We start from the raw sequence: 7,502 nt of genomic DNA, 5'->3' as shown, positions 1-7,502 counted from the left end.
CCCTACCTGTATACTAGGGAGATCTCTGTGATATTTGTAGTAACTGGGTAGCAGTAGTAGTAGTAGTAGTAGTAGTAGTAACAGTAAACCCTACCTGTATACTAGGGGAGGTATGTAGTGTTGTAGTAACTGGGTAGCAGTAGTAGTAGTAGTAGTAGTAGTAGTAACAGTAACCCCTACCTGTATACTAGGGAGGTCTGTAGTGTTGTAGTAACTGTAGTAGTAGTAGTAGTAGTAGTAGTAGTAACAGTAACCCCTACCTGTATACTAGGGGAGGTCTGTAGTGTTGTAGTAACTGGGTAGTAGTAGTAGTAGTAGTAACAGTAACCCCTACCTGTATACTAGGGGTATGTAGTGTTGTAGTAACTGGGTAGTAGTAGTAGTAGTAGTAGTAGTAGTAACAGTAACCCTACCTGTATACTAGGGGGAGGGTCTGTGGTTGTAGTAACTGGGTAGTAGTAGTAGTAGCAGTAGTAGTAGTAGTATACTAACAGTAACCCCTACCTGTATAACCCCTAGGAGGTATGTAGTGTTGTAGTAACTGGGTAGTAGTAGTAGTAACAGTAACCCCTACCTGTATACTAGGAGGTATGTAGTGTTGTAGTAACTGGGTAGTAGTAGTAGTAGTAGTAGTAGTAACAGTAACCCCCTACCTGTATACTAGGGGAGGTATGTAGTGTTGTAGTAACTGGGTAGTAGTAGTAGTAGTAGTAGTAGTAGTAACAGCAAACCCTACCTGTATACTAAGGAGGTATGTAGTGTTGTAGTAACTGGGTAGTAGTAGTAGTAGTAGTAACAGTAAACCCTACCTGTATACTAGGAGGTATGTAGTGTTGTAGTAACTGGGTAGTAGTAGTAGTAGTAGTAGTAGTAGTAACAATGAAACCCTACCTGTATACTAGGAGGTCTGTAGTGTTGTAGTAACTGGTAGTAGTAGCAGTAGTAGTAGTAGTAGTAACAGTAAGCCCTGCCTGTATACTAGAGAGGTATGTAGTGTTGTAGCACTGGGGGTAGTAGTAGTAGTAGTAGTAACAGTAAACCCTACCTGTATACTAGGAGAGGTATGTAGTGTTGTAGTAACTGGGTAGTAGTAGTAGTAGTAGTAGTAATAGTAACCCCTACCCTAGGGGAGGTCTGTAGTGTTGTAGTAACTGGGTAGTAGTAGTAGTAGTAGTAGTAGTAACAGTAACCCCTACCTGTATACTAGGGGAGGTCTGTAGTGTTGTAGTAACTGGGTAGTAGTAGTAGTAGTAGTAGTAGTAACAGTAACCCCTACCTGTATACTAGGGGAGGTCTGTAGTGTTGTAGTAACTGGGTAGTAGTAGTAGTAGTAGTAGTAGTAGTAGTAGTAACAGTAAACCCTACCTGTATACTAGGGGAGGTCTGTAGTGTTGTAGTAACTGGGTAGTAGTAGTAGTAGTAGTAGTAGTAGTAGCAGTAGTAGTAGTAGTAGTAACAGTAAACCCTACCTGTATACTAGGAGAGGTATGTAGTGTTGTAGTAACTGGGTAGTAGTAGTAGTAGTAGTAGTAGTAACAGTAACCCCTACCCTAGGGGAGGTCTGTAGTGTTGTAGTAACTGGGTAGTAGTAGTAGTAGTAGTAACAGTAAACCCTACCTGTATACTAGGGGAGTTCTGTAGTGTTGTAGTAACTGGGTAGTAGTAGTAGTAGTAGTAGTAGTAGTAGTAGTAACAGTAAACCCTACCTGTATACTAGGGGAGGTATGTAGTGTTGTAGTAGTAGTAGTAGTAGTAGTAACAGTAACCCCTACCTGTATACTAGGGGAGATCTGTAGTGTTGTAGTAACTGGGTAGTAGTAGTAGTAGTAGTAGTAGTAACAGTAACCCCTACCTGTATACTAGGGGAGGTCTGTAGTGTTGTAGTAACTGGGTAGTAGTAGTAGTAGTAGTAACAGTAAACCCTACCTGTATACTAGGGGAGGTCTGTAGTGTTGTAGTAACTGGGTAGTAGTAGTAGTAGTAGTAACAGTAAACCCTACCTGTATACTAGGAGAGGTATGTAGTGTTGTAGTAACTGGGTAGTAGTAGTAGTAGTAGTAACAGTAAACCCTACCTGTATACTAGGGGAGGTCTGTAGTGTTGTAGTAACTGGGTAGTAGTAGTAGTAGTAGTAGTAGTAGTAACAGTAAACCCTACCTGTATACTAGGGGAGGTATGTAGTGTTGTAGTAACTGGGTAGCTGTCCCGAGAATATGGACCAGGCCTGGAGCTGCTGAGGACCAGTGAGGGGGATGTGAGGACTTTCTCCCCCCAGATCCCTCCTCCTGCTGGGGGCTGTCCCTCACCCCCTGGCCTCTCTGGAGGTCCCCATGGGCCGTGGCAGCCATGTTGGATAACTCTTCCTCCCTCCGCCACTCATCCTCTTCATCACCCGTCTCCATGGCGATAGAGAGGCAACCAATAGTGTCCGAGGGGTGGGGAGTCTGTCTGTGTTTCTCCAGCCTGCTCCTATCAGAAGGCTGTCCTGTCCTAATCCCCCCCTTCCCCCTCTCTGATAGGCTGAAGACCTGATGAATGCGGGGGAGTGGTCTGAAGGGGAGGGATGGGGGGAGGGGAGGGGGAGGGGCCTGGGGGGATGAGGTGGGAGAGTCTGGTGGTTGGATTGAGGCCTGGGCTGGGGCTGGGAGGGGAGGGCCAGGTGCCAGACTGGAGAGAACCATACTGTCTAGCCCAGCTCCGAGGTACCCCCTCTCCCCCGGCCACTCCTGCTGCCCCCGGCCCTGGCCCCACTTGTGGGAAACCCACCCTCTTGACATGCTGTTGATGGGGGGCGAGGGGTGAGGAGGGGGGTGAGGAGAAGAGGGGGAAGAGGAAGGGAGGGTATAGTGAGGAAGTGACAAGGTACCCAATCTGGAGTGGAGCTGGAAAGGGAGGAGACAGAACTGTTACTCCTGTGCTGTGATTGGTTAAGCAGAGTTTGATGGACATGCAGGCAGCTCAGAGTCAGAAGGAGGGCTTAACAGTGGCCGGGAACTAGAGGCGGAGCCTAGAGAGTAAATCCCAGTCAGGATGACATCATTGTTGCTGTTGACAGAGCTAAGCGGGAGAGGAAGAAGAGGAGGAAGAGGAAGGGAGGAGATGGGAGGAGCCTCTCTGGATGTTCCGAGCCCGCCATCTCTGCTGTCAGCATGGCGCCCGACTAAAGCCCCGCCTGCTAGTGTGTGATTGGACAGAGCTACCCCAGCCACGCCGTGATTGGACAGAGCTACCCCCAGCCACGCCGTGATTGGACAGAGCTCCCCAACCATGCTGTGATTCCGATAAGGAGTGGGATACGCCCGCATTCTGGTCATTCCTCGAGGCCAGCTTCCGTCTCTTGTTCCACCCAGGTCTGGAGAGAGACAGACACATAGTTAACACTACTACTACTACATCATCACCCAGGTCAGACAGACACATAGTTAACACTACTACTACTACATCATCACCCAGGTCAGACAGACAGACAGACACATAGTTAACACTACAACTACTACATCATCACCCAGGTCAGACAGACAGACACATAGTTAACACTACTACTACTACTACATCATCACCCAGGTCTGGAGAGACAGACACATAGTTAACACTACTACTACTACAACATCACCCAGGTCCGAGACAGACAGACACATGGCAGTAGTAGTAGTACTACTACTACTATAGTAGTAGTACTATGGTAAGCAGTAGTAGTAGCAGTAGCAGCAGTGCAGTAGTAGCAGCAGTAGTAACAGTGACAGTAGTAGTAGTAGTAGTAGTACTATAGTAGTAGTAGTACTATGGTAGTAGTAGTAGTAGTACTATAGTAGTAGTAGTACTATGGTAGTAGTAGTAGTAGTACTATGGTAGTAGCAGCAGTAGTATTAGTAGCTGTAGTAACAGTAGTATTAGTAGCTGTAGTAACAGTAGTATTAGTAGCAGTAGTAGTAACAGTGACAGTAGTAGTAGTAGTAGTAGTAGTACTATAGTAGTAGTAGTACTATGGTAGTAGTAGCAGTAGTAGTAGTAGTATTAGTAGCAGTAGTAACAGTAACAGTAGTACCAGTAGTAACAGTAGTATTAGTAGCTGTAGTAACAGTAGTATTAGTAGCAGTAGTAACAGTAGTATTAGTAGCAGTAGTAGTAACAGTGACAGTAGTAGTAGTAGTAGTAGTAGTACTATAGTAGTAGTAGTACTATGGAAGTAGTAGTACTATAGTAGTAGTAGCAGTAGTAGTAGTAGTATTAGTAGCAGTAGTAACAGTAACAGTAGTAGCAGTAGTAACAGTAGTAGTAGTATTAGTAGCAACAGTAGTATTAGTAGCAGTAGTAACAGTAGTATTAGTAGCTGTAGTAACAGTAGTATTAGTAGCTGTAGTAACAGTAGTAGTAACAGTAGTAGTAGTAGCAGTAGTAACAGTAGTAGTAACAGTAGTAGTAGTAGCAGTAGTAACAGTAGTAGTAACAGTAGTAGTAGTAACAGTATTATTAGTACCAGTAGTAACAGTAGTATTAGTAGCAGTAGTAACAGTAGTAGTAACAGTAGTAGTAGTAGCAGTAGTAACAGTAGTAGTAACAGTAGTAGTAGTAGCAGTAGTAACAGTAGTAGTAACAGTAGTAGTAGTAACAGTATTATTAGTACCAGTAGTAACAGTAGTAGTAGTAGCAGTAGTAACAGTAGTAGTATTAGTAGCTGTAGTAACAGTAGTAGTATTAGTAGCAGTAGTAACAGTAGTATTAGTAGCAGTAGTAGTAGTAACAGTAGTAGTAGTAGTACCAGTAGTAACCGTAGTAGTTTTGTTAACTATGTGTCTCTCTCCAGAACTGGGTGATGTTATTGTAGTAGTATTAGTAGTGTTAACTATGTGTCTGTCTGTCTCGCTCCAGAATTGGGTGATGTTGTTGGATTAGACATTGAATTGACGTGTGTGCCCATTGGGTACTTAATGTGTTAATGATTCATCTGGGTAGAAGGAACGTCACGTGAAAATATATTTCACTTGAGGAAAGTTATTTGGCATTTTCTTAGGATCCCCATTAGCTTGTTGCAAAAGCAGCAGCTACTCTTCCTGGGGTCCACACAGAACATGACATAATACAGAACATGAATAGACAAGAACAGCTCACAGAACTACATTAATTTTAAAAAGGCACACATAGCCGACATATCAATACATAGACACACACTATCTAGGTCAGATAGGGGAGAGGCGGTGTTACTTTATCTGGTTTTTGAAACCAGGTTTGCTGTTTATTTGAGACAGAAGGAAGTTCCATGCAATAACGGGTTTTATATAATACTGTATACTTTGTTGGATTTGTTCTGGATTTGAGGACTATGAAAAGACCCCTGGTGACATGTCTGGTGGGGTAAGTGTGTGTGTGTCAGAGCTGTGTGTAAGTTGACTATGAAAACAAGTTGGGATCAAATCAAAGTTTATTTGTCACGTGCCCCGAATACAACTTTACAGTGAAATGCTTACTTCCAGGCTCTAACCAATGGTGCAGGGAAAAAAAGGTATGTGTGTATTGTAGGTAAGTAAAGAAATAAAACAGTAAAAAAGACATTTGAAAATAAGAGAAAAGGATATATACAGACACCTGTTAGTCAGGCAGATTGAGGTAGTATGTACATGTAGATATCGTTATTTTCAACACACGTTATCTCTCCAAAACATGAATGTTTCTTATAAAGAAGAAGTGTTGCAGTCAGTCTCTCCTCAACTCTTAGCCAGAGAGACTGGCAGCATAGTATTTATATCAGCCCTCTGATTACAATGAAGAGCAGGGCGTTCCGCTCTGTTCTGGACCAGCTGCAGCTTTACTAGGTCTTTCCTTGCAGCACTGGACCACACGACTGACAATAATCAAGATAAGACCAAACTAGAGCCTGCAGATCTTGCTTTTTGGAGTGTGGTGTCAAAAAAGAAAAAAGCAGAGCATCTCTCTTTATTACGGACAGACCTCTCCCCATCTCTTCATTGCAGACAGACCTCTCCCCATCTCTTTATTACGGACAGACCTCCCCCATCTCTATTAGGACAGACCTCTCCCCATCTCTTCATTGCAGACAGACCTCTCCCCATCTCTTTATTACAGACAGACCTCTCCCCATCTCTTCATTGCAGACAGACCTCTCCCCATCTCTTTATTACAGACAGACCTCTCCCCATCTCTTTATTACAGACAGACCTCTCCCCATCTCTTCATTACAGACAGACCTCTCCCCATCTCTTCATTACAGACAGACCGTTCCCATCTCTTTATTACAGACAGACCTCTCCATCTCATCTCTTTATTACAGACAGACCTCTCCCCATCTCTTTATTACAGACAGACCTCTCCCCATCTCTTTATTACAGACAGACCTCTCCCCATCTCTTCATTACAGACAGACCTTTCCCCATCTCTTTATTACAGACAGACCTCTCCCCATCTCTTCATTACAGACAGACCTTTCCCCATCTCTTTATTACAGACAGACCTCTCCCCATCTCTTCATTGCAGACAGACCTCTCCCCATCTCTTTATTACAGACAGACCTCTCCCCATCTCTTCATTACAGACATACCTCTCCCAATCTCTTTATTACAGACAGACCTCTCCCCATCTCTTCATTGCAGACAGACCTCTCCCCATCTCTTTATTACAGACAGACCTCTCCCCATCTCTTCATTGCAGACAGACCTCTCCCCATCTCTTTATTATTGCCAGACCTCTCCCCATCTCTTTATTATTGACAGACCTCTCCCCATCTCTTTATTATTGACAGACCTCTCCCCATCTCTTTATTACGGACAGACCTCTCCCCATCTTTACAACCATTGAATCTATATATTTTGACCATGACAGTTTACAATCCACGGTAACGTCAAGTAATTTAGTCTCCTCAACTTATTCAACAGCCACACCATTCATTACCAGATTCAGCTGAGGTCTAGAACTTAGGGAATTATTTGTACCAAATACAACGCTCTTAGTTGTTCAGGACCAGTTTATTACTGGCCACCCATTCCAAAACAGACTGGAACTTTTTGTTAAGGGTTTCAGTGACTTCATTAGCTGTGGTTGCTGATGTGTATATGGTTGAATCATCAGCATACATGGACACACATGCTTTGTTTAATGCCAGTGGCAGGTCATTGGTAAAAATAGAAAAGAGTAGAGGGCCTAGAGAGCTGCCCTGCGGTACACCAAACTTTACATGTTTGACGTTAGAGAAACTTCCATTAATGAAAACCCTCCGAGTTCTATTAGATAGAGATTTATATATCGTGGATTGAAAAGCCATAAGACATGTTTTTTCAACAACAGTTTCTGGTCAATAATATCAAAAGGCTGCACTGAAATCTAACAGTACCGCTCCCACAATCGTCTTATTATCAATTCCTTTTCAACCAATCATCAGTCATTTGTGTCAGTGCAGTACATGTTGAGTCACCTTCTCTATAAGCATGCTGAAAGTCTTTTGTCTATTTGTTTACAGAGAAATAGCATTTTATTTGGTCCCCAAAAATTCC

At 43.3% G+C, this 7,502-nt stretch overlaps 1 pseudogene; it reads right to left on the bottom strand.

Moving 5' to 3' along the window:
- Window positions 1-3,420, bottom strand: part of LOC135571838 (uncharacterized) — a 177,165-nt pseudogene extending 173,745 nt beyond the window's left edge.
- Window positions 3,421-7,502: the final 4,082 nt, after the last annotated feature.

This window comes from Oncorhynchus nerka, linkage group LG5 (assembly GCF_034236695.1).
Source record: "Oncorhynchus nerka isolate Pitt River linkage group LG5, Oner_Uvic_2.0, whole genome shotgun sequence".
Classification (NCBI taxonomy): Eukaryota; Metazoa; Chordata; class Actinopteri; order Salmoniformes; family Salmonidae; genus Oncorhynchus; species Oncorhynchus nerka.
Note: the sequence above shows the minus strand (reverse complement) of the source record. Positions and strands in the feature narration are given on the sequence as shown.